The following is a 25,692-nucleotide window of genomic DNA, read 5'->3' as shown; positions in this document are numbered from 1 at the left end:
CTAAGCATTTGAGCTAATTCCCCAGCCGTTTGGAATTTCCGCAAGAAGCAACCTAGAGGGTCCAGTATTGTCAGGCTATGCTGTTGGTGGACTTGTTTGTTTACATGCCAGCACTTGCAGAGGCTTGGTGCATTTCCACAATTGAGCAAAATACCAAATGGCGGGTTAGCTCAGTTGGTTAGAGTGTGATGCTAATAACGCCAAGGTCATGGGTTCGATCCCTGTACTGGTTATGATGTACATTTTGAGTGTCAAAATTGTGAGTCACATGCATGTGAATTGTCAAGGGTGCCACAGAAATACATTTAGTGAATTGCCGAAATAGCTCAGTTGGGAGAGCGTTAGACTGAAGATCTAAAGGTCCCTGGTTCGCGTAAGACAAGGCTGCATGAAGTGTGAACAAGAGTTTTCTTGGATCCTTGAAAGTATTTGCTTTTGGAGAATGCAGGCATCGATCCCACTACCTCACGCATGCAAAGCATTTGAGCTAATTCCCCAGCCGTTTGGAATTTCCGCAAGAAGCAACCTAGAGGGTCCAGTCTTGTCAGGCTATGCTGTTGGTGGACTTGTTTGTTTACGTGCCAGCACTTGCAGAGGCTCGGTGCATTTCAACAACGCATGCAAAGCATTTGAGCTAATTCCCCAGCCGTTTGGAATTTCCGCAAGAAGCAACCTAGAGGGTCCAGTCTTGTCAGGCTATGCTGTTGGTGGACTTGTTTGTTTACGTGCCAGCACTTGCAGAGGCTCGGTGCATTTCAACAATTGAGCAAAATAGCAAATGGCCGGTTAGCTCAGTTGGTTAGAGTGTGGTGCTAATAACACCAAGGTCATGGGTTCGATCCCCGTACTGGCTATGATGTACATTTTGAGTGTCAAAATTGTGAGTCACATGCATGTGAATTGTCAAGGGTGCCACAGAAATAAAATTAGTGAATTGCCAAAATAGCTCAGTTGGGAGAGCGTTAGACTGAAGATTTAAAGGTCCCTGGTTCGATCCCGGGTTTCGGCATTTGTTCTTTCTTCATGCTCTGGCTTCAAGGAAACTATCCACAGCTTTGTTTGTGGGCCTCAATGGTGTGTGCTACGCTGCTCCTCTGAAAGTAAGTAATTTCTTGCTTTTTCATCTGACATTTTAACATCAGTGTTACAGGAAAGTTGCTTGTCATTGTTACATGACAGTAGTTTGTCGTAAGACAAGGCTGCATGAAGTGTGAACTGGAGCTTTCTTGGATCCACAAAAAAAATAGTTTTTGGGGAATGCGGGCATCGATCCCACTACCTACAGCATGCTAAGCAAACACAATACCAATTGATCAAATTCCCCAGCTGTTTGGGATTGCCACAAGGAGCAACCAAGAGTGTCCAGTCTTGTCAGGCTATGCTGTTGGTGGACTTGTTAGTTTGTGCTCCAGCACTTGCAGAGGCTCGGTGCATCTCAAAAACTGTGCTCTGTAGCCAGCGGCCGGTTAGCTCAGTTGGTTAGAGTGTGTGATACGCTGCTCTCTGAAAGTAAGTAATGTCTTTCTTTTTCATCTGACATTGTGACATCAGGGTTACATGAGAGTTTCTTGTCATTGTTACATGACAGTTTCTTGTCATTGTTACATGACAGTAGGTTGTCGTAAGACAAGGCTGCATGAAGTGTGAACTGGAGTTTTCTTGGATCCATGAAAGAATTTGCTTTTGGGGAATGCAGGCATCGATCCCACTACCTCACGCATGCAAAGCATTTGAGCTAATTCCCCAGCCGTTTGGAATTTCCGCAAGAAGCAACCTAGAGGGTCCAGTCTTGTCAGGCTATGCTGTTGGTGGACTTGTTTGTTTACGTGCCAGCACTTGCAGAGGCTCGGTGCATTTCAACAATTGAGCAAAATAGCAAATGGCCGGTTAGCTCAGTTGGTTAGAGTGTCGTGCTAATAACACCAAGGTCATGGGTTCGATCCCCGTACTGGCTATGATGTACATTCTGAGTGTCAAAATTGTGAGTCACATGCATGTGAATTGTCAAGGGTGCCACAGAAATAAAATTAGTGAATTGCCAAAATAGCTCAGTTGGGAGAGCGTTAGACTGAAGATTTAAAGGTCCCTGGTTCGATCCTGGGTTTCGGCATTTGTTCTTTCTTCATGCTCTGGCTTCAAGGAAACTATCCACAGCTTTGTTTGTGGGCCTCAATGGTGTGTGCTACGCTGCTCCTCTGAAAGTAAGTAATTTCTTGCTTTTTCATCTGACATTTTGACATCAGTGTTACAGGAAAGTTGCTTGTCATTGTTACATGACAGTAGTTTGTCGTAAGACAAGGCTGCATGAAGTGTGAACTGGAGCTTTCTTGGATCCACAAAAAAAATAGTTTTTGGGGAATGCGGGCATCGATCCCACTACCTACAGCATGCTAAGCAAACACAATACCAATTGATCAAATTCCCCAGCTGTTTGGGATTGCCACAAGGAGCAACCAAGAGTGTCCAGTCTTGTCAGGCTATGCTGTTGGTGGACTTGTTAGTTTGTGCTCCAGCACTTGCAGAGGCTCGGTGCATCTCAACAACTGTGCTCTGTAGCCAGCGGCCGGTTAGCTCAGTTGGTTAGAGTGTGTGATACGCTGCTCTCTGAAAGTAAGTAATGTCTTTCTTTTTCATCTGACATTGTGACATCAGTGTTACATGAGAGTTTCTTGTCATTGTTACATGACAGTTTCTTGTCGTTGTTTACATGACAGTAGGTTGTCGTAAGACAAGGCTGCATGAAGTGTGAACTGGAGTTTTCTTGGATCCATGAAAGAATTTGCTTTTGGAGAATGCAGGCATCGATCCCACTACCTCACGCATGCAAAGCATTTGAGCTAATTCCCCAGCCGTTTGGAATTTCCGCAAGAAGCAACCTAGAGGGTCCAGTCTTGTCAGGCTATGCTGTTGGTGGACTTGTTTGTTTACGTGCCAGCACTTGCAGAGGCTCGGTGCATTTCAACAATTGAGCAAAATAGCAAATGGCCGGTTAGCTCAGTTGGTTAGAGTGTGGTGCTAATAACACCAAGGTCATGGGTTCGATCCCCGTACTGGCTATGATGTACATTTTGAGTGTCAAAATTGTGAGTCACATGCATGTGAATTGTCAAGGGTGCCACAGAAATCAAATTAGTGAATTGCCGAAATAGCTCAGTTGGGAGAGCGTTAGACTGAAGATCTAAAGGTCCCTGGTTCGATCCCGGGTTTCGGCATTTGTATTTGTTCTTTCTTAATGCTCTGGCTTCAAGGAAACTATCCACAGCTTTGTTTGTGGGCCTCAATGGTGTGTGCTACGCTGCTCCTCTGAAAGTAAGTAATTTCTTGCTTTTTCATCTGACATTTTGACATCAGTGTTACAGGAAAGTTGCTTGTCATTGTTACATGGCAGTAGGTTGTTGTAAGACAAGGCTGCATGAAGTGTGAACTGGAGCTTTCTTGGATCCACAAAAAAAATTGTTTTTGGGGAATGCGGGCATCGATCCCACTACCTACAGCATGCTAAGCGAACACAATACCAATTGATCAAATTCCCCAGCTGTTTGGAATTGCCACAAGGAGCAACCAAGAGTGTCCAGTCTTGTCAGGCTATGCTGTTGGTGGACTTGTTAGTTTGTGCTCCAGCACTTGCAGAGGCTCGGTGCATCTCAACAACTGTGCTCTGTAGCCAGCGGCCGGTTAGCTCAGTTGGTTAGAGTGTGTGATACGCTGCTCTCTGAAAGTAAGTAATGTCTTTCTTTTTCATCTGACATTGTGACATCAGGGTTACATGAGAGTTTCTTGTCATTTTTACATGACAGTTTCTTGTCATTGTTTACATGACAGTAGGTTGTCGTAAGACAAGGCTGCATGAAGTGTGAACTGGAGTTTTCTTGGATCCATGTAAGGGAATACCCCCCTGAATTGGACAAAAATGAATGGCAAGATATTGGCATTGGACAAACCATATACACGATATCCAATACCACCCAAAGCGGCGTTGATTCGTGCAAAGTATATGGCAAATGCCATATGGCAATTGCCAATTGTAACACCTCAAAAATCCAACAGGGCGCTCCACCGGGGTTTTTCATGTTGGAAATGCAACCCAAGTCAACATCCAAAAGCAACATTTTGAAAAAAGGATTTTTTTTCCCAAAACTTATCACCCCTTAAAAAAGTGCTTTCTGGGCCGTTTTTCGAAATTCTTTCGCTTTTTTTTGTCAATTACACATGTGTAAGAACTGTATGAATATACTTTTGTCCAATTTTGATATCACATTTTTTTTTTTAATTACATGCGCATAAGGCATTGTCCATTTGCAATATGATTTCATAGGAAGTCAAAAGTCAAAAGTCAAAAATGTCAAAATTTGGTAAAAAACTTCACACATCCTTAAAAAAGTGCTTTCTGGACCGTTTTTCAAAATTCTTTCGAATTTTGTGTCAATTACACACGTATAAGAACTGTATCAACATACTTTATTCGTATTTTATTATCATAATTTTTTTTTTTTTTTACTTGTGCATAAGGCATATGTTTTGTCCATTTGCAATATGATTTAATAGGATGTCAAAAGTCGAAAATGTGATTTTTTTTTTAAACTTTAAAAACTAAAAAAAGTGCTTTCTGGACCGTTTTTCGAAATTGTTTCGATTTTAAGACAATTAATCATGTGTAAGAAGTGTATGAATATACTTTTGTAAAATGTTTTATCATAATTTTTTTTTTTTACTTGTGCATAAGGAATATGATTTGTCCATTTGCAATATGATTTCACAGGAAGTCAAAAGTCAAAGTCAAAAGTCAATTTTTTTGGGGGCCAAAATTGACTGAACTGATGAACTCGGGACGGCCGGGCAGTGATAGTTGTTCATTTCCATCACTCGTTGTGTTGATTTCATCATGTCCATTTGGTGATGTTTTTTCACTATAGAATCATATTGCAAATGCGCGTGCAACTGGTAACCGGAAAAAAAAAATGATGATTTCATTATGTCCATTTGTTTATGTTTCCTTACTTTTTCAAAGTCACTGTGCATTTGCAATATGTTTTAATGGGCAGGTACCATCACGAATTTGTCATGCTCAAAATTCAAACTATACTTTGCTCAAACTATACCTTTGTCAACTTGTATTATCATAATTTTTTTTTGTTTTACTTGTGCATAAGGCATATGTTTTGTCCATTTGCAATATGATATCATAGGAAGTCAAAAGTCAAAGTCAAAAGTAACGATTTTCCTCCGTGCAACTGGTGATCTGAAATGTGCAACTGGTGATCTGAAATGTGCAACTGGTAACCCAAAAAAAAAATTTTGATTCTATGTTTCCTTACTTTTTCAAAGTCACTGTGCATTTGCAATATGTTTTAATGGGCAGGTACCATCACGAATTTGTCATGCTATAAAAATCCTGCAGGAATGTGAAATTGACTGGCCGGATGAACTCGGGATGGCTTTGCAGTGATTCTGGGTCATCTCAATCGCTCGTTTGGGTTGATTTCAGAATGTCGCTTTTGGTGATGTTTTTTCACTATAGAATCATATTGCAAATGCACGTGCAACTGGTCACCCAAAAATAAAAATAAATTGTTTATGTTTCCTTACTTTTTCAAAGTCACTGTGCATTTGCAATATGTTTTAATGGGCAGGTATCATCACGAATTGGTCATGCTATAAAAATCCTGCAGGAATGTGAAATTGACTGGACCGATGAACTCGGGATGGCTTTGCAGTGATTCTGGTTCATCTCAATCGCTCGTTAGGGTTGATTTCAGAATGTCGCTTTTGGTGATGGTACCTCACTGTTTAAACATATTGCAAATGTACAAGAGTCAAGTGGACAAGAGTCCATCAGTCAATTAGATATCATTCTGACACCAAACTGATACAAACTGACACCAAACCCACTTTTTCCAACTCGTTTAGTAGCCAACTATTACATACTTCAGAGCTGGCCCAAAATTCACAATGCCTTCGGTTCAAACCATAAAAAAACCATAAAACACGTAGTTACGTTCTAGCTGCGGGTCCATTTCTTATGTTATGTGTTAGCCTAGCTGAGGCGACCCCGAATCCCAAGTTTCGGCTTGATAGGTCATTTGGTGTCCGAGAAAAACCCTAATTGGTGCTGAAAATTCACTTTTTTTCCATGCCTTGCTACAGGGTCCTTGAACGAGCTATCGGACAGAAACGTTGGGGTCCGTCTCTATGGGCCGAGCCAGTTTCAATGCACCTAGCCTTGCATCTCTGAGACTTTTCTAAACGTCGTCATTTTCGTAATGGTCAAAATGAATTGAAGGTATTGCAAATGTACGAGGCTGTTTCTCGGTCCGAGAACCGTCTAGAGCCACGTAACTCACCACGTACCATCGACCGGAGGTCTAGAACAGGTTTCTAAAGTTTCGGAACTCTAGGTCTGACGGTTCTTTTTTAGCTCCAACAAAGCTAACTATTGCAGCCACTGTCTGTCTCTACGCACCCCAATACGTCCCTCCATCCAAGTTGTGTTTTAGTGTGATTTTTTTTTCCTTTGATTTTTTTTGGGGAGAAATGACTGATTTACAGTTCATGGGGGTTGCCTAATCACATATATGAAGTTTTGGACAGATCTGACTTTTTTAACCCTTCGAAACAGCCCCTGAGACACCAATTATGGCACTTCCGGTTGGCACAGGAAGCTATAAATCAACACATATCCTCATTGGGGTATGCTGTTACAGAATCCTGAGTTTTAAGTCCTTACGTTAAGAATTGACTGATTTACACAGGGTTGAATGCACTAAGTCTATCAAACTGCAGACAGGGTATGGGTAAACACTTTTAGGGTGATTTTAACCACTTCCGGTTGGTCCAGGAAGCTTAGAATCAACACAGGTAGACCTCATAGTGGCCTGATGGACTGGTACCGAAGACAGGTTCATACGGCATTCATAACCCATATAGACTTCAGGTTGAAATTAGGGGTGCAGGCAATGTATTCCTATGGGGAGAGATGACACTGTAATCTGTGAGATCAAAAAACACTGTTTTACTGTTAAGGGTTAATGCCACACGGTCAAGGTTAGGCTTGCACGGATCGAGAGGACCTTAGGAACATTCCTGTGGTGGAATTTGTCTTCTCACCCTAACGGTTCTCTCACTCTCACCCAAAATCAAATGACATTGTGGGGCAGGCTACATTTTGGGCCTACTTTCTAATGGTCGCTGCGCCTAGACCGAGCGAGCTACGGTCAAGAGGGATATCTCGTTGAACTCGGCACGGCCTAGGGATTATGGTAATGCCATTTCCTGCTCTCTGTGTCTTTAAGCACCGCACTTTATCACTCCATCCTTCCTGTGTGTGTGTGAGGGAGGTTTTCTTTGACATCTGTTGGGAGAAATTACTGATTTACAGTTCAGAAGGTTTATCTAGTCACACATATGACATTTTGGAGAGATCAGACTTTTTTAACCCCTCGAAACAGCCCCTGAGACACCAATTATGGCACTTCCGGTTGGCACAGGAAGCTATAAGTTAACACATATCTTGGTTGACATAGCCACTTACAGAATCCTGAGTTTTAAGTCTTTACGTTAAGAATTGACTGATCTACACAGGGTTGAATGCACTATGTCTATCAAACTGCAGGCAGTGTATGGGTATACACTTTTAGGGTGATTTTAACCACTTCCGGTTGCTCCAGGAAGCTTAGATTCGACACAGGTAGACCTCATAGTGGCCTGATGGACTGTCTTAGAAGACAGGTTCATAAGGCATTCATAACCCACATAGGCTTCAGGTTGAATTTAGAGGTGCAGGCAATGTATTCCTATGGGGAGAGAAGTCAAAGCAAGCTGTTTCAAGTAAACACCTTCTTTTTACTGTGAAGGGTTAATGCCACACGGTCAAGGTTAGGCTTGCACGGATCGGGAGGACCTCAGGAACGCACCTGAGGTCGAATTGTGCTTCTCACCCTAACGGTTCTCTCACTGCCACCCAAAATCAAATGACATTGTGGGGCAGGCTTCATTTTGGGCCTTCTTTTTTTCAAGTTCGCTGCACTCAGAACGAGCTACGGTCAAGCGGGGCGTCTCGTTGAACTCGGCACAGTCTGGAGACTATGGTGATGCCATTTTTTGTGTTGATTTCAGAATGACATTTTGGTGATGGTCCCTCTCCGTTTAAACATATTGCAAATGCACAAAAGTCAACTAGCAAGTCAGTGTCCATCAGTCAATTAGATGTCATTATGACACCAAACGGATATCAATTGACACCAAACCCACTTTTTCCTACTCATTTAGAAGCCAACTATCACATATGTCAGAGCAGGCCCATAATTCACAGCGCCTTCAGTTTAAAACATAATAAAAAGGTAAAACACATAGTTACGTTCTAGCTGCGGGTCCAGTTCGGACATTATGTGAAGTCCTATGTGAGGCGACCCCGAATCCCGAGTTTCGGCTCGATAGGTCATTTGGTGTCCGAGAAAAACCCTAATTGGTGCTGAAAATCCACTTTTTTTCCATGCCTTGCTACGGGGTCCTTGAACGAGCTATCGGACAGAAATGTTGGGGTCCGTCTCTATGGGCTGAGCCGGTTTCAATGCACCTAGCCTTGCGTCTCTGAGACTTTTCTAAACGTCGTCATTTTTGTGATGGTCAAAATGAATTGAAGGTATTGCAAACGTACGAGGCTGTTTCTCGGTCCGAGAACCGTCTAGAGCCACGTACCATCGACCGGAGGTCTAGAACAGGTTTCTAAAGTTTCGGAACTCTAGGTCTGACGGTTCTTTTTTAGCTCCAACAAAGCTAACTATTGCAGCCACTGTCTGTCTCTACGCACCCCAATACGTCCCTCCTTCCAAGTTGTGTTTTAGTGTGATTTTTTTTTCCTTTGAATTTTTGGGGGAAAAATGACTGATTTACAGTTCATGGGGGTTGCCTAATCACACATATGAAGTTTTGGAAAGATCAGACTTTTTTAACCCCTCGAAACACCCCCTGAGACACCAATTATGGCACTTCCGGTTGGCACAGGAAGCTATAAATCAACACATATCCTCATTGGGGTATGCTGTTACAGAATCCTGAGTTTTAAGTCCTTACGTTAAGAACTGACTGATTTACACAGGGTTGAATGCACTATGTCTATCAAACTGCAGACAGGGTATGGGTAAACACTTTTAGGGTGATTTTAACCACTTCCGGTTGGTCCAGGAAGCTCAGAATCAACACAGGTAGACCTCATAGTGGCTTGATGGACTGGTACCGAAGACAGGTTCATACGGCATTCATAACCCATATAGACTTCAGGTTGAAATTAGGGGTGCAGGCAATGTATTCCTATGGGGAGAGATGACACTGTAATCTGTGAGATCAAAAAACACTGTTTTACTGTTAAGGGTTAATGCCACACGGTCAAGGTTAGGCTTGCACGGATCGGGAGGACCTTAGGAACATTCCTGTGGTGGAATTTTTCTTCTCACCCTAACGGTTCTCTCACTCTCACCCAAAATCAAATGACGTTGTGGGGCAGGCTTCATTTTGGGCCTACTTTCTAATGGTCGCTGCGCCTAGACCGAGCGAGCTACGGTCAAGAGGGATATCTCGTTGAACTCGGCACGGCCTAGGGATTATGGTAATGCCATTTCCTGCTCTCTGTGTCTTTAAGCACCGCACTTTATCACTCCATCCTTCCTGTGTGTGTGTGAGGGAGCTTTTCTTTGACATCTGTTGGGAGAAATGACTGATTTACAGTTCAGAAGGGTTACCTAGTCACACATATGACATTTTGGAGAGATCAGACTTTTTTAACCCCTCGAAACAGCCCCTGAGACACCAATTATGGCACTTCCGGTTGGCACAGGAAGCTATAAGTCAACACATATCTTGATTGACATAGCCACTTACAGAATCCTGAGTTTTAAGTCTTTACGTTAAGAATTGACTGATCTACACAGGGTTGAATGCACTATGTCTATCAAACTGCAGGCAGTGTATGGGTATACACTTTTAGGGTGATTTTAACCACTTCCGGTTGCTCCAGGAAGCTTAGATTCGACACAGGTAGACCTCATAGTGGCCTGATGGACTGTCATAGAAGACAGGTTCATAAGGCATTCATAACCCACATAGGCTTCAGGTTGAATTTAGAGGTGCAGGCAATGTATTCCTATGGGGAGAGAAGTCAAAGCAAGCTGTTTCAAGTAAACACCTTCTTTTTACTGTGAAGGGTTAATGCCACACGGTCAAGGTTAGGCTTGCACGGATCGGGAGGACCTCAGGAACGCACCTGAGGTCGAATTGTGCTTCTCACCCTAACGGTTCTCTCACTGCCACCCAAAATCAAATGACATTGTGGGGCAGGCTTCATTTTGGGCCTTCTTTTTTTCAAGTTCGCTGCACTCAGAACGAGCTACGGTCAAGCGGGGCGTCTCGTTGAACTCGGCACAGTCTGGAGACTATGGTGATGCCATTTTTTGTGTTGATTTCAGAATGACATTTTGGTGATGGTCCCTCTCCGTTTAAACATATTGCAAATGCACAAAAGTCAACTAGCAAGTCAGTGTCCATCAGTCAATTAGATGTCATTATGACACCAAACGGATATCAATTGACACCAAACCCACTTTTTCCTACTCATTTAGAAGCCAACTATCACATATGTCAGAGCAGGCCCATAATTCACAGCGCCTTCAGTTTAAAACATAATAAAAAGGTAAAACACATAGTTACGTTCTAGCTGCGGGTCCAGTTCGGACATTATGTGAAGTCCTATGTGAGGCGACCCCGAATCCCGAGTTTCGGCTCGATAGGTCATTTGGTGTCCGAGAAAAACCCTAATTGGTGCTGAAAATCCACTTTTTTCCATGCCTTGCTACGGGGTCCTTGAACGAGCTATCGGACAGAAACGTTGGGGTCCGTCTCTATGGGCCGAGCCGGTTTCAATGCACCTAGCCTTGCGTCTCTGAGACTTTTCTAAACGTCGTCATTTTTGTGATGGTCAAAATGAATTGAAGGTATTGCAAATGTACGAGGCTGTTTCTCGGTCCGAGAACCGTCTAGAGCCACGTAACTCACCACGCACCATCGACCGGAGGTCTAGAACAGGTTTCTAAAGTTTCGGAACTCTAGGTCTGACGGTTCTTTTTTAGCTCCAACAAAGCTAACTATTGCAGCCACTGTCTGTCTCTACGCACCCCAATACGTCCCTCCTTCCAAGTTGTGTTTTAGTGTGATTTTTTTTTCCTTTGAATTTTTTGGGGAAAAATGACTGATTTACAGTTCATGGGGGTTGCCTAATCACACATATGAAGTTTTGGAAAGATCAGACTTTTTTAACCCTTCGAAACAGCCCCTGAGACACCAATTATGGCACTTCCGGTTGGCACAGGAAGCTATAAATCAACACATATCCTCATTGGGGTATGCTGTTACAGAATCCTGAGTTTTAAGTCCTTACGTTAAGAACTGACTGATTTACACAGGGTTGAATGCACTATGTCTGTCAAACTGCAGGCAGGGTATGGGTAAACACTTTTAGGGGCATTTTAACCACTTCCGGTTGGTCCAGGAAGCTCAGAATCAACACAGGTAGACCTCATAGTGGCCTGATGGACTGGTACCGAAGACAGGTTCATACGGCATTCATAACCCATATAGACTTCAGGTTGAAATTAGGGGTGCAGGCAATGTATTCCTATGGGGAGAGATGACACTGTAATCTGTGAGATCAAAAAACACTGTTTTACTGTTAAGGGTTAATGCCACACGGTCAAGGTTAGGCTTGCACGGATCGGGAGGACCTTAGGAACATTCCTGTGGTGGAATTTTTCTTCTCACCCTAACGGTTCTCTCACTCTCACCCAAAATCAAATGACATTGTGGGGCAGGCTTCATTTTGGGCCTACTTTCTAATGGTCGCTGCGCCTAGACCGAGCGAGCTACGGTCAAGCGGGATATCTCGTTGAACTCGGCACGGCCTAGGGATTATGGTAATGCCATTTCCTGCTCTCTGTGTCTTTAAGCACCGCACTTTATCACTCCATCCTTCCTGTGTGTGTGTGAGGGAGCTTTTCTTTGACATCTGTTGGGAGAAATGACTGATTTACAGTTCAGAAGGGTTACCTAGTCACACATATGACATTTTGGAGAGATCAGACTTTTTTAACCCCTCGAAACAGCCCCTGAGACACCAATTATGGCACTTCCGGTTGGCACAGGAAGCTATAAGTCAACACATATCTTGATTGACATAGCCACTTACAGAATCCTGAGTTTTAAGTCTTTACGTTAAGAATTGACTGATCTACACAGGGTTGAATGCACTATGTCTATCAAACTGCAGGCAGTGTATGGGTAAACACTTTTAGGGTGATTTTAACCACTTCCGGTTGCTCCAGGAAGCTTAGATTCGACACAGGTAGACCTCATAGTGGCCTGATGGACTGTCATAGAAGACAGGTTCATAAGGCATTCATAACCCACATAGGCTTCAGGTTGAATTTAGAGGTGCAGGCAATGTATTCCTATGGGGAGAGAAGTCAAAGCAAGCTGTTTCAAGTAAACACCTTCTTTTTACTGTGAAGGGTTAATGCCACACGGTCAAGGTTAGGCTTGCACGGATCGGGAGGACCTCAGGAACGTACCTGAGGTCGAATTGTGCTTCTCACCCTAACGGTTCTCTCACTGCCACCCAAAATCAAATGACATTGTGGGGCAGGCTTCATTTTGGGCCTTCTTTTTTTCAAGTTCGCTGCACTCAGAACGAGCTACGGTCAAGCGGGGCGTCTCGTTGAACTCGGCACAGTCTGGAGACTATGGTGATGCCATTTTTTGTGTTGATTTCAGAATGACATTTTGGTGATGGTCCCTCTCCGTTTAAACATATTGCAAATGCACAAAAGTCAACTAGCAAGTCAGTGTCCATCAGTCAATTAGATGTCATTATGACACCAAACGGATATCAATTGACACCAAACCCACTTTTTCCTACTCATTTAGAAGCCAACTATCACATATGTCAGAGCAGGCCCATAATTCACAGCGCCTTCAGTTTAAAACATAATAAAAAGGTAAAACACATAGTTACGTTCTAGCTGCGGGTCCAGTTCGGACATTATGTGAAGTCCTATGTGAGGCGACCCCGAATCCCGAGTTTCGGCTCGATAGGTCATTTGGTGTCCGAGAAAAACCCTAATTGGTGCTGAAAATCCACTATTTTCCATGACTTGCTACGGGGTCCTTGAACGAGCTATCGGACAGAAACGTCGGGGTCCGTCTCTATGGGCCGAGCCGGTTTCAATGCACCTAGCCTTGCGTCTCTGAGACTTTTCTAAACGTCGTCATTTTCGTAATGGTCAAAATGAATTGAAGGTATTGCAAATGTACGAGGCTGTTTCTCGGTCCGAGAACCGTCTAGAGCCACGTAACTCACCACGCACCATCGACCGGAGGTCTAGAACAGGTTTCTAAAGTTTCGGAACTCTAGGTCTGACGGTTCTTTTTTAGCTCCAACAAAGCTAACTATTGCAGCCACTGTCTGTCTCTACGCACCCCAATACGTCCCTCCTTCCAAGTTGTGTTTTAGTGTGATTTTTTTTTCCTTTGAATTTTTTGGGGAAAAATGACTGATTTACAGTTCATGGGGGTTGCCTAATCACATATATGAAGTTTTGGACAGATCTGACTTTTTTAACCCTTCGAAACAGCCCCTGAGACACCAATTATGGCACTTCCGGTTGGCACAGGAAGCTACAAATCAACACATATCCTCATTGGGGTATGCTGTTACAGAATCCTGAGTTTTAAGTCCTTACGTTAAGAATTGACTGATTTACACAGGGTTGAATGCACTATGTCTATCAAACTGCAGGCAGGGTATGGGTAAACACTTTTAGGGGCATTTTAACCACTTCCGGTTGGTCCAGGAAGCTTAGAATCAACACAGGTAGACCTCATAGTGGCCTGATGGACTGGTACCGAAGACAGGTTCATACGGCATTCATAACCCATATAGACTTCAGGTTGAAATTAGGGGTGCAGGCAATGTATTCCTATGGGGAGAGATGACACTGCATTCTGTGAGATCAAAAAACACTGTTTTACTGTTAAGGGTTAATGCCACACGGTCAAGGTTAGGCTTGCACGGATCGGGAGGACCTTAGGAACATTCCTGTGGTGGAATTTTTCTTCTCACCCTAACGGTTCTCTCACTCTCACCCAAAATCAAATGACGTTGTGGGGCAGGCTTCATTTTGGGCCTACTATTCTAATGGTCGCTGCGCCTAGACCGAGCGAGCTACGGTCAAGCGGGATAGCTCGTTGAACTCAGCACAGTCTGGAGACTATGGTAATGCCATTTCCTGCTCTCTGTGTCTTTAAGCACCGCACTTTATCACTCCATCCTTCCTGTGTGTGTGTGAGGGAGCTTTTCTTTGACATCTGTTGGGAGAAATGACTGATTTACAGTTCAGAAGGGTTACCTAGTCACACATATGACATTTTGGAGAGATCAGACTTTTTTAACCCCTCGAAACAGCCCCTGAGACACCAATTATGGCACTTCCGGTTGGCACAGGAAGCTATAAGTCAACACATATCTTGATTGACATAGCCACTTACAGAATCCAGAGTTTTAAGTCTTTACGTTAAGAATTGACTGATCTACACAGGGTTGAATGCACTATGTCTATCAAACTGCAGGCAGTGTATGGGTAAAAACTTTTAGGGTGATTTTAACCACTTCCGGTTGCTCCAGGAAGCTTAGATTCGACATAGGTAGACCTCATAGTGGCCTGATGGACTGTCATAGAAGACAGGTTCATAAGGCATTCATAACCCACATAGGCTTCAGGTTGAATTTAGAGGTGCAGGCAATGTATTCCTATGGGGAGAGAAGTCAAAGCAAGCTGTTTCAAGTAAACATCTTCTTTTTACTGTGAAGGGTTAATGCCACACGGTCAAGGTTAGGCTTGCACGGATCGGGAGGACCTCAGGAACGTACCTGAGGTCGAATTGTGCTTCTCACCCTAACGGTTCTCTCACTACCACCCAAAATCAAATGACATTGTGGGGCAGGCTTCATTTTGGGCCTTCTTTTTTTCAAGTTTGCTGCACTCAGAACGAGCTACGGTCAAGCGGGGCGTCTCGTTGAACTCGTCACAGTCTGGAGACTATGGTGATGCCATTTTTTGTGTTGATTTCAGAATGACATTTTGGTGATGGTCCCTCTCCGTTTAAACATATTGCAAATGCACAAAAGTCAACTAGCAAGTCAGTGTCCACCAGTCATTTAGATGTCATTATGACACCAAACGGATATCAATTGACACCAAACCCACTTTTTCCTACTCATTTAGAAGCCAACTATCACATATGTCAGAGCAGGCCCATAATTCACAGCGCCTTCAGTTTAAAACATAATAAAAAGGTAAAACACATAGTTACGTTCTAGCTGCGGGTCCAGTTCGGACATTATGTGAAGTCCTATGTGAGGCGACCCCGAATCCCGAGTTTCGGCTCGATAGGTCATTTGGTGTCCGAGAAAAACCCTAATTGGTGCTGAAAATCCACTTTTTTCCATGCCTTGCTACGGGGTCCTTGAACGAGCTATCGGACAGAAACGTTGGGGTCCGTCTCTATGGGCCGAGCCGGTTTCAATGCACCTAGCCTTGCGTCTCTGAGACTTTTCTAAACGTCGTCATTTTTGTGATGGTCAAAATGAATTGAAGGTATTACAAATGTACGAGGCTGTTTCTCGGTCCGAGAACCGTCTAGAGCCACGTAACTCACCACGCACCATCGACCGGAGGTCTAGAACAGGTTTCTAAAGTTTCGGAACTCTAGGTCTGACGGTTCTTTTTTAGCTCCAACAAAGCTAACTATTACAGCCACTGTCTGTCTCTACGCACCCCAATACGTCCCTCCATCCAAGTTGTGTTTTAGTGTGATTTTTTTTTCCTTTGATTTTTTGGGGGAAAAATGACTGATTTACAGTTCATGGGGGTTCCCTAATCACACATATGAAATTTTGGAGAGATCAGACTTTTTTAACCCTTCGAAACAGCCCCTGAGACACCAATTATGGCACTTCCGGTTGGCACAGGAAGCTACAAATCAACACATATCCTCATTGGGGTATGCTGTTACAGAATCCTGAGTTTTAAGTCCTTACGTTAAGAACTGACTGATTTACACAGGGTTGAATGCACTATGTCTGTCAAACTGCAGGCAGGGTATGGGTAAACACTTTTAGGGGCATTTTAACCAATTCCGGTTGGTCCAGGAAGCTCAGAATCAACACAGGTAGACCTCATAGTGGCCTGATGGACTGGTACCGAAGACAGGTTCATACGGCATTCATAACCCATATAGACTTCAGGTTGAAATTAGGGGTGCAGGCAATGTATTCCTACGGGGAGAGATGACACTGTAATCTGTGAGATCAAAAAACACTGTTTTACTGTTAAGGGTTAATGCCACACGGTCAAGGTTAGGCTTGCACGGATCGGGAGGACCTTAGGAACATTCATGTGGTGGAATTTTTCTTCTCACCCTAACGGTTCTCTCACTGTCACTCAAAAGCAAATGACATTGTGGGGCAGGCTTCATTTTGGGCCTACTTTTCTAATGGTCGTTGCGCTTAGACCGAGCGAGCTACGGTCAAGCGGGATAGCTCGTTGAACTCAGCACAGTCTGGAGACTATGGTGATGCCATTTTTTGTGTTGATTTCAGAATGCCATTTTGGTGATGGTCCCTCTCCGTTTAAACATATTGCAAATGCACAAAAGTCAACTAGCAAGTCAGTGTCCATCAGTCAATTAGATGTCATTATGACACCAAACCCACTTTTTACTACTCATTTAGAAGCCAACTATCACATATGTCAGAGCAGTCCCATAATTCACAGCGCCTTTAGTTTAAAACATAATAAAAAGGTAAAACACATAGTTACGTTCTAGCTGCGGGTCCAGTTCGGACATTATGTGAAGTCCTATGTGAGGCGACCCCGAATCCCGAGTTTCGGCTCGATAGGTCATTTGGTGTCCGAGAAAAACCCTAATTGGTGCTGAAAATCCACTATTTTCCATGCCTTGCTACGGGGTCCTTGAACGAGCTATCGGACAGAAACGTTGGGGTCCGTCTCTATGGGCCGAGCCGGTTTCAATGCACCTAGCCTTGCGTCTCTGAGACTTTTCTAAACGTCGTCATTTTTGTGATGGTCAAAATGAATTGAAGGTATTGCAAATGTACGAGGCTGTTTCTCGGTCCGAGAACCGTCTAGAGCCACGTAACTCACCACGCACCATCGACCGGAGGTCTAGAACAGGTTTCTAAAGTTTCGGAACTCTAGGTCTGACGGTTCTTTTTTAGCTCCAACAAAGCTAACTATTGCAGCCACTGTCTGTCTCTACGCACCCCAATACGTCCCTCCATCCAAGTTGTGTTTTAGTGTGATTTTTTTTTTCCTTTGATTTTTTTGGGGAAAAATGACTGATTTACAGTTCATGGGGGTTGCTTAATCACATATATGAAGTTTTGGACAGATCAGACTTTTTTAACCCTTCGAAACAGCCCCTGAGACACCAATTATGGCACTTCCGGTTGGCACAGGAAGCTATAAGTCACCACATATCCTCATTGGGGTATGCTTTTACATAATCCTGAGTTTTAAGTCTTTACGTTAAGAACTGAGTTATTTACGGAGGGTTTAGTATGTGTGTGTTATTTCAGAAAATCATAGAAAATCACAGAAATCTCGCAGAGCTCCGCAGCACACTTTAAAAAGATTCGTATGAACACCCTGCAACTGGATCTGTAACCGTTGAAAAAAAAAAAGCCTATTTGTGACCATCAACAAGTTGTCATTGTTCCGTTTCTCTTAAATGACGATAGATAAATGGCTGGTTCTTTTTTTATTGACACCGGAGGCTCCTTGACTTTGACCTGAAGTGGAAAAATAATTTCTCTACTTCCATTTTGGACCTTTAATCCCAGAAAAACGGCCATAACTCAAAAACCATTGAGGCCTAGACGCCATCTTGTTCGGGGCCAACTGCCCATTATGCCAAACCTACGCTCACCAAGTTTCGGCTTCAAAATATTTTTCGTTTTCGAGATAAGGCCCCGTCGTGATTCGTGATGTTTTGCCAAATTGCCATATGATTCCGTATGCCCTCTTGTGGGAATTTCCGGGATAGCGGAAAAATGGTCCAAAACTTGTTTATTTTATAAAACGGAAACCGAATGTCCGACAAAGTTCATTTGATGACTTCCCGGTAGGTCTGGCCCTACCGCACGGGCCGACGCCGACCGCAAATTTTACAAATGTTTTCGGACGTCTAGTAAGGGACCGTACATTTGCAATATGGACTTTTTCACTGATCATACACGAAATGCCGAAATGTTCCCTTATGTATGAAATAATTTGCTTTTGGAGAATGCAGGCATCGATCCCACTACCTCACGCATGCAAAGCATTTGAGCTAATTCCCCAGCCGTTTGGAATTTCCGCAAGAAGCAACCTAGAGGGTCCAGTCTTGTCAGGCTATGCTGTTGGTGGACTTGTTTGTTTACGTGCCAGCTCTTGCAGAGGCTCGGTGCATTTCAACAATTGAGCAAAATAGCAAATGGCCGGTTAGCTCAGTTGGTTAGAGTGTGGTGCTAATAACGCCAAGGTCATGGGTTCGATCCCCGTACTGGTTGTGATGTACACTTTGAGTGTCAAAATTGTGAGTCACATGCATGTGAATTGTCAAGGGTGCCACAGAAATACATTTAGTGGATTGCCGAAATAGCTCAGTTGGGAGAGCGTTAGACTGAAGATCTAAAGGTCCCTTGTTCGATCCCGGGTTTCGGCATTCGTATTTGTTCTTTCTTCATGCTCTGGCTTCAAGGAAACTATCCACAGCTTTGTTTGTGGGCCTCAATGGTGTGTGCTACGCTGCTCCTCTGAAAATAAGTAATTTCTTGCTTTTTCATCTGACATTTTGACATCAGTGTTACAGGAAAGTTGCTTGTCATTGTTACATGACAGTAGGTTGTCGTAAGACTGCATGAAGTGTGAACTGGAGTTTTCTTGGATCCATGAAAGAATTTGCTTTTGGAGAATGCAGGCATCGATCCCACTACCTCACGCATGCTAAGCATTTGAGCTAATTCCCCAGCCGTTTGGAATTTCCGCAAGAAGCAACCTAGAGGGTCCAGTCTTGTCAGGCTATGCTGTTGGTGGACTTGTTTGTTTACATTCCAGCACTTGCAGAGGCTTGGTGCATTTCCACAATTGAGCAAAATACCAAATGGCGGGTTAGCTCAGTTTGTTAGAGTGTGATGCTAATAACGCCAAGGTCATGGGTTCGATCCCTGTACTGGTTATGATGTACATTTTGAGTGTCAAAATTGTGAGTCACATGCATGTGAATTGTCAAGGGTGCCACAGAAATACATTTAGTGAATTGCCGAAATAGCTCAGTTGGGAGAGCGTTAGACTGAAGATCTAAAGGTCCCTGGTTAGGTCCCTGGTTCGATCCCTGGTTTCGGCATTTGTATTTGTTCTTTCTTCATGCTCTGGCTTCAAGGAAACTATCCACAGCTTTGTTTGTGGGCCTCAATGGTGTGTGCTACGCTGCTCCTCTGAAAGTAAGTAATTTCTTGCTTTTTCATCTGACATTTTGACATCAGTGTTACAGGAAAGTTACTTGTCATTGTTACATGACAGTAGGTTGTCGTAAGACAAGGCTGCATGAAGTGTGAACTGGAGTTTTCTTGGATCCATGAAAGAATATGCTTTTGGAGAATGCAGGAATCGATCCCACTACCTCACGCATGCAAAGCATTTGAGCTAATTCCCCAGCCGTTTGGAATTTCCGCAAGAAGCAACCTAGAGGGTCCAGTCTTGTCAGGCTATGCTGTTGGTGGACTTGTTTGTTTACGTGCCAGCACTTGCAGAGGCTAGGTGCATTTCCACAATTTAGCAAAATACCAAAAGGAGGGTTAGCTCAGTTGGTTAGAGTGTGATGCTGATAATGCCAAGGTCATGGGTTCGATCCCTGTACTGGTTATGATGTACATTTTGAGTGTCAAAATTGTGAGTCACATGCATGTGAATTGTCAAGGGTGCCACAGAAATACATTTAGTGGATTGCCGAAATAGCTCAGTTGGGAGAGCGTTAGACTGAAGATCTAAAGGTCCCTGGTTCGATCCCGGGTTTCGGCATTCGTATTTGTTCTTTCTTCATGCTCTTGCTTCAAGGAAACTATCCACAGCTTTGTTTGTGGGCCTCAATGGTGTGTGCTACGCTGCTCCTCTGAAAGTAAGTAATTTCTTGCTTTTTCATCTGACATTTTGACATCAGTGTTACAGGAAAGTTGCTTGTCATTGTTACATGACAGTAGGTTGTCGTAAGACTGCATGAAGTGTGAACTGGAGTTTTCTTGGATCCATGAAAGAATTTGCTTTTGGAGAATGCAGGCATCGATCCCACTACCTCACGCATGCTAAGCATTTGAGCTAATTCCCCAGCCGTTTGGAATTTCCGCAAGAAGCAACCAAGAGGGTCCAGTCTTGTCAGGCTATGCTGTTGGTGGACTTGTTTGTTTACATGCCAGCACTTGCAGAGGCTTGGTGCATTTACACAATTGCGCAAAATACCAAATGGCGGGTTAGCTCAGTTGGTTAGAGTGTGATGCTAATAACGCCAAGGTCATGGGTTCGATCCCTGTACTGGTTATGATGTACATTTTGAGTATCAAAATTGTGAGTCACATGCATGTGAATTGTCAAGGGTGCCACAGAAATACATTTAGTGAATTGCCGAAATAGCTCAGTTGGGAGAGCGTTAGACTGAAGATCTAAAGGTCCCTGGTTAGGTCCCTGGTTCGATCCCGGGTTTCGGCATTTGTTCTTTCTTCATGCTCTGCCTTCAAGGAAACTATCCACAGCTTTGTTTGTGGGCCTCAATGGTGTGTGCTACGCTGCTCCTCTGAAAGTAAGTCATTTCTTGCTTTTTCATCTGACATTTTGACATCAGTGTTACAGGAAAGTTGCTTGTCATTGTTACATGACAGTAGGTTGTCGTAAGACAAGGCTGCATGAAGTGTGAACTGGAGCTTTCTTGGATCGACATAAAAAAATGTTTTTGGGGAATGCGGGCATCGATCCCACTACCTATAGCATGCTAAGCAAACACAATACCAATTGATCAAATTCCCCAGCTATTTGGAATTGCCACAAGGAGCAACCAAGAGTGTCCAGTCTTGTCAGGCTATGCTGTTGGTGGACTTGTTAGTTTGTGCTCCAGCACTTGCAGAGGCTCGGTGCATCTCAACAACTGTGCTCTGTAGCCAGCGGCCGGTTAGCTCAGTTGGTTAGAGTGTGTGATACGCTGCTCTCTGAAAGTAAGTAATGTCTTTCTTTTTCATCTGACATTGTGACATCAGTGTTACATGAGAGTTTCTTGGCATTGTTACATGACAGTTTCTTGTCATTGTTTACATGACAGTAGGTTGTCGTAAGACAAGGCTGCATGAAGTGTGAACTGGAGTTTTCTTGGATCCTTGAAAGAATTTGCTTTTGGAGAATGCAGGCATCGATCCCACTACCTCACGCATGCAAAGCATTTGAGCTAATTCCCCAGCCGTTTGGAATTTCCGCAAGAAGCAACCTAGAGGGTCCAGTCTTGTCAGGCTATGCTGTTGGTGGACTTGTTTGTTTACGTGCCAGCACTTGCAGAGGCTCGGTGCATTTCAACAATTGAGCAAAATAGCAAATGGCCGGTTAGCTCAGTTGGTTAGAGTGTGGTGCTAATAACGCCAAGGTCATGGGTTCGATCCCCGTACTGGTTATGATGTACATTTTGAGTGTCAAAATTGTGAGTCACATGCATGTGAATTGTCAAGGGTGCCACAGAAATAAAATTAGTGAGTTGCCGAAATCGCTCAGTTGGGAGAGCGTTAGACTGAAGATCTAAAGGTCCCTGGTTCGATCCCGGGTTTCGGGATTTGTTCTTTCTTCATGCTCTGGCTTCAAGGAAACTATCCACTGCTTTGTTTGTGGGCCTCAATGGTGTGTGCTACGCTGCTCCTCTGAAAGTAAGTAATTTCTTGCTTTTTCATCTGACATTTTGACATCAGTGTTACCTGAAAGTTGCTTGTCATTGTTACATGACAGTAGGTTGTCGTAAGACGAGGCTGCATGAAGTGTGAACTGGAGCTTTCTTGGATGCACAAAAAAAATTGTTTTTGGGGAATGCGTGCATCGATCCCACTACCTACAGCATGCTAAGCAAACACAATACCAATTGATCAAATTCCCCAGCTGTTTGGAATTGCCACAAGGAGCAACCAAGAGTGTCCAGTCTTGTCAGGCTATGCTGTTGGTGGACTTGTTAGTTTGTGCTCCAGCACTTGCAGAGGCTCGTTGCATCTCAACAACTGTGCTCTGTAGCCAGCGGCCGGTTAGCTCAGTTGGTTAGAGTGTGTGATACGCTGCTGTCTGAAAGTAAGTAATGTCTTTCTTTTTCATCTGACATTGTGACATCAGTGTTACATGAGAGTTTTTTGTCATTGTTACATGACAGTTTCTTGTCATTGTTTACATGACAGTAGGTTGTCCTAAGACAAGGCTGCATGAAGTGTGAACTAGAGTTTTCTTGGATCCATGAAAGAATTTACTTTTGGAGAATGCAGGCATCGATCCCACTACCTCACGCATGCTAAGCATTTGAGCTAATTCCCCAGCCGTTTGGAATTTCCGCAAGAAGCAACCTAGAGGGTCCAGTCTTGTCAGGCTATGCTCTTGGTGGACTTGTTTGTTTACGTGCCAGCACTTGCAGAGGCTCGGTGCATTTCAAAAATTGAGCAAAATAGCAAATGGCCGGTTAGCTCAGTTGGTTAGAGTGTGGTGCTAATAACGCCAAGGTCATGGGTTCGATACCCGTACTGGCTATGATATACATTTTGAGTGTCAAAATTGTGAGTCACATGCATGTGAATTGTTAAGGGTGAAAAAAAATTAGTGAATTGCCGGAATAGCTCAGTTGGGAGAGCGTTAGACTGAATATCTAAAGGTCCCTGGTTCGATCCCGGGTTTCTGCATTTGTATTTGTTCTTTCTTCATGCTCTGGCTTCAAGGAAACTATCCACAGCTTTGTTTGTGGGCCTCAATGGTGTGTGCTACGCTGCTCCTCTGAAAGTAAGTAATTTCTTGCTTTTTCATCTGACATTTTGACATCAGTGTTACAGGAAAGTTGCTTGTCATTGTTACATGACAGTAGGTTGTCGTAAGACAAGGCTGCATGAAGTGTGAACTGGAGCTTTCTTGGATCCACAAAAAAAATAGTTTTTGGGGGAATGCGGGCATCGATCCCACTACCTACAGCATGCTAAGCAAACACAATACCAATTGATCAAATTCCCCAGCTGTTTGGGATTGCCACAAGGAGCAACCAAGAGTGTCCAGTCTTGTCAGGCTATGCTGTTGGTGGACTTGTTAGTTTGTGCTCCAGCACTTGCAGAGGCTCGGTGCATCTCAACAACTGTGCTCTGTAGCCAGCGGCCGGTTAGCTCAGTTGGTTAGAGTGTGTGATACGCTGCTCTCTGAAAGTAAGTAATGTCTTTCTTTTTCATCTGACATTGTGACATCAGGGTTACATGAGAGTTTCTTGTCATTGTTACATGACAGTTTCTTGTCATTGTTTACATGACAGTAGGTTGTCGTAAGACAAGGCTGCATGAAGCACTTGCAGAGGCTCGGTGCATTTCAACAATAATAACAATAAGTAATTTCTTGCTTTTTCATCTGACATTTTGACATCAGTGTTACAGGAAAGTTGCTTGTCATTGTTACATGACAGTAGGTTGTCGTAAGACTGCATGAAGTGTGAACTGGAGTTTTCTTGGATCCATGAAAGAATTTGCTTTTGGAGAATGCAGGCATCGATCCCACTACCTCACGCATGCTAAGCATTTGAGCTAATTCCCCAGCCGTTTGGAATTTCCGCAAGAAGCAACCTAGAGGGTCCAGTCTTGTCAGGCTATGCTGTTGGTGGACTTGTTTGTTTACATTCCAGCACTTGCAGAGGCTTGGTGCATTTCCACAATTGAGCAAAATACCAAATGGCGGGTTAGCTCAGTTTGTTAGAGTGTGATGCTAATAACGCTAAGGTCATGGGTTCGATCCCTGTACTGGTTATGATGTACATTTTGAGTGTCAAAATTGTGAGTCACATGCATGTGAATTGTCAAGGGTGCCACAGAAATACATTTAGTGAATTGCCGAAATAGATCAGTTGGGAGAGCGTTAGACTGAAGATCTAAAGGTCCCTGGTTAGGTCCCTGGTTCGATCCCTGGTTTCGGCATTTGTTTTTGTTCTTTCTTCATGCTCTGGCTTCAAGGAAACTATCCACAGCTTTGTTTGTGGGCCTCAATGGTGTGTGCTACGCTGCTCCTCTGAAAGTAAGTAATTTCTTGCTTTTTCATCTGACATTTTGACATCAGTGTTACAGGAAAGTTGCTTGTCATTGTTACATGACAGTAGGTTGTCGTAAGACAAGGCTGCATGAAGTGTGAACTGGAGTTTTCTTGGATCCATGAAAGAATATGCTTTTGGAGAATGCAGGAATCGATCCCACTACCTCACGCATGCAAAGCATTTGAGCTAATTCCCCAGCCGTTTGGAATTTCCGCAAGAAGCAACCTAGAGGGTCCAGTCTTGTCAGGCTATGCTGTTGGTGGACTTGTTTGTTTACATGCCAGCACTTGCAGAGGCTAGGTGCATTTCCACAATTTAGCAAAATACCAAAAGGAGGGTTAGCTCAGTTGGTTAGAGTGTGATGCTGATAATGCCAAGGTCATGGGTTTGATCCCTGTACTGGTTATGATGTACATTTTGAGTGTCAAAATTGTGAGTCACATGCATGTGAATTGTCAAGGGTGCCACAGAAATACATTTAGTGGATTGCCGAAATAGCTCAGTTGGGAGAGCGTTAGACTGAAGATCTAAAGGTCCCTGGTTCGATCCCGGGTTTCGGCGTTCGTATTTGTTCTTTCTTCATGCTCTGGCTTCAAGGAAACTATCCACAGCTTTGTTTGTGGGCCTCAATGGTGTGTGCTACGCTGCTCCTCTGAAAGTAAGTAATTTCTTGCTTTTTCATCTGACATTTTGACATCAGTGTTACAGGAAAGTTGCTTGTCATTGTTACATGACAGTAGGTTGTCGTAAGACTGCATGAAGTGTGAACTGGAGTTTTCTTGGATCCATGAAAGAATTTGCTTTTGGAGAATGCAGGCATCGATCCCACTACCTCACGCATGCTAAGCATTTGAGCTAATTCCCCAGCCGTTTGGAATTTCCGCAAGAAGCAACCAAGAGGGTCCAGTCTTGTCAGGCTATGCTGTTGGTGGACTTGTTTGTTTACATGCCAGCACTTGCAGAGGCTAGGTGCATTTCCACAATTTAGCAAAATACCAAAAGGAGGGTTAGCTCAGTTGGTTAGAGTGTGATGCTGATAATGCCAAGGTCATGGGTTCGATCCCTGTACTGGTTATGATGTACATTTTGAGTGTCAAAATTGTGAGTCACATGCATGTGAATTGTCAAGGGTGCCACAGAAATACATTTAGTGGATTGCCGAAATAGCTCAGTTGGGAGAGCGTTAGACTGAAGATCTAAAGGTCCCTGGTTCGATCCCGGGTTTCGGCATTTGTTCTTTCTTCATGCTCTGCCTTC

The 25,692-nt window shown here is 43.7% G+C and overlaps 15 non-coding genes across 15 annotated transcripts; all 15 read left to right on the top strand.

The window, feature by feature from the left end:
• Positions 1-780: 780 nt before the first annotated feature.
• trnai-aau (transfer RNA isoleucine (anticodon AAU)) lies at positions 781-854 on the top strand. The gene has a single exon. It is a non-coding gene; the product is annotated as a tRNA-Ile (tRNA).
• An 82-nt stretch (positions 855-936) lies between these two features.
• Positions 937-1,009, top strand: trnaf-gaa (transfer RNA phenylalanine (anticodon GAA)). Its single transcript has one exon. It is a non-coding gene; the product is annotated as a tRNA-Phe (tRNA).
• Positions 1,010-2,037: 1,028 nt separating this feature from the next.
• trnaf-gaa (transfer RNA phenylalanine (anticodon GAA)) lies at positions 2,038-2,110 on the top strand. The gene has a single exon. It is a non-coding gene; the product is annotated as a tRNA-Phe (tRNA).
• Positions 2,111-2,983: 873 nt separating this feature from the next.
• On the top strand, positions 2,984-3,057 carry trnai-aau (transfer RNA isoleucine (anticodon AAU)). The gene has a single exon. It is a non-coding gene; the product is annotated as a tRNA-Ile (tRNA).
• Positions 3,058-3,139: 82 nt separating this feature from the next.
• Positions 3,140-3,212, top strand: trnaf-gaa (transfer RNA phenylalanine (anticodon GAA)). The gene has a single exon. It is a non-coding gene; the product is annotated as a tRNA-Phe (tRNA).
• A 15,384-nt stretch (positions 3,213-18,596) lies between these two features.
• Positions 18,597-18,670, top strand: trnai-aau (transfer RNA isoleucine (anticodon AAU)). The gene has a single exon. It is a non-coding gene; the product is annotated as a tRNA-Ile (tRNA).
• An 82-nt stretch (positions 18,671-18,752) lies between these two features.
• trnaf-gaa (transfer RNA phenylalanine (anticodon GAA)) lies at positions 18,753-18,825 on the top strand. The gene has a single exon. It is a non-coding gene; the product is annotated as a tRNA-Phe (tRNA).
• A 596-nt stretch (positions 18,826-19,421) lies between these two features.
• trnaf-gaa (transfer RNA phenylalanine (anticodon GAA)) lies at positions 19,422-19,506 on the top strand. Its single transcript has one exon. It is a non-coding gene; the product is annotated as a tRNA-Phe (tRNA).
• Positions 19,507-20,107: 601 nt separating this feature from the next.
• On the top strand, positions 20,108-20,180 carry trnaf-gaa (transfer RNA phenylalanine (anticodon GAA)). The gene has a single exon. It is a non-coding gene; the product is annotated as a tRNA-Phe (tRNA).
• A 596-nt stretch (positions 20,181-20,776) lies between these two features.
• Positions 20,777-20,861, top strand: trnaf-gaa (transfer RNA phenylalanine (anticodon GAA)). The gene has a single exon. It is a non-coding gene; the product is annotated as a tRNA-Phe (tRNA).
• Positions 20,862-21,734: 873 nt separating this feature from the next.
• Positions 21,735-21,808, top strand: trnai-aau (transfer RNA isoleucine (anticodon AAU)). Its single transcript has one exon. It is a non-coding gene; the product is annotated as a tRNA-Ile (tRNA).
• A 1,028-nt stretch (positions 21,809-22,836) lies between these two features.
• Positions 22,837-22,910, top strand: trnai-aau (transfer RNA isoleucine (anticodon AAU)). Its single transcript has one exon. It is a non-coding gene; the product is annotated as a tRNA-Ile (tRNA).
• Positions 22,911-22,986: 76 nt separating this feature from the next.
• Positions 22,987-23,059, top strand: trnaf-gaa (transfer RNA phenylalanine (anticodon GAA)). The gene has a single exon. It is a non-coding gene; the product is annotated as a tRNA-Phe (tRNA).
• A 1,864-nt stretch (positions 23,060-24,923) lies between these two features.
• On the top strand, positions 24,924-24,996 carry trnaf-gaa (transfer RNA phenylalanine (anticodon GAA)). The gene has a single exon. It is a non-coding gene; the product is annotated as a tRNA-Phe (tRNA).
• A 596-nt stretch (positions 24,997-25,592) lies between these two features.
• trnaf-gaa (transfer RNA phenylalanine (anticodon GAA)) lies at positions 25,593-25,665 on the top strand. Its single transcript has one exon. It is a non-coding gene; the product is annotated as a tRNA-Phe (tRNA).
• Positions 25,666-25,692: the final 27 nt, after the last annotated feature.

This window comes from Oncorhynchus clarkii, chromosome 20 (genome assembly GCF_045791955.1).
Source record: "Oncorhynchus clarkii lewisi isolate Uvic-CL-2024 chromosome 20, UVic_Ocla_1.0, whole genome shotgun sequence".
Lineage (NCBI taxonomy): Eukaryota > Metazoa > Chordata > Actinopteri > Salmoniformes > Salmonidae > Oncorhynchus > Oncorhynchus clarkii.
This window is presented reverse-complemented; position numbering and strand designations above follow the sequence as displayed.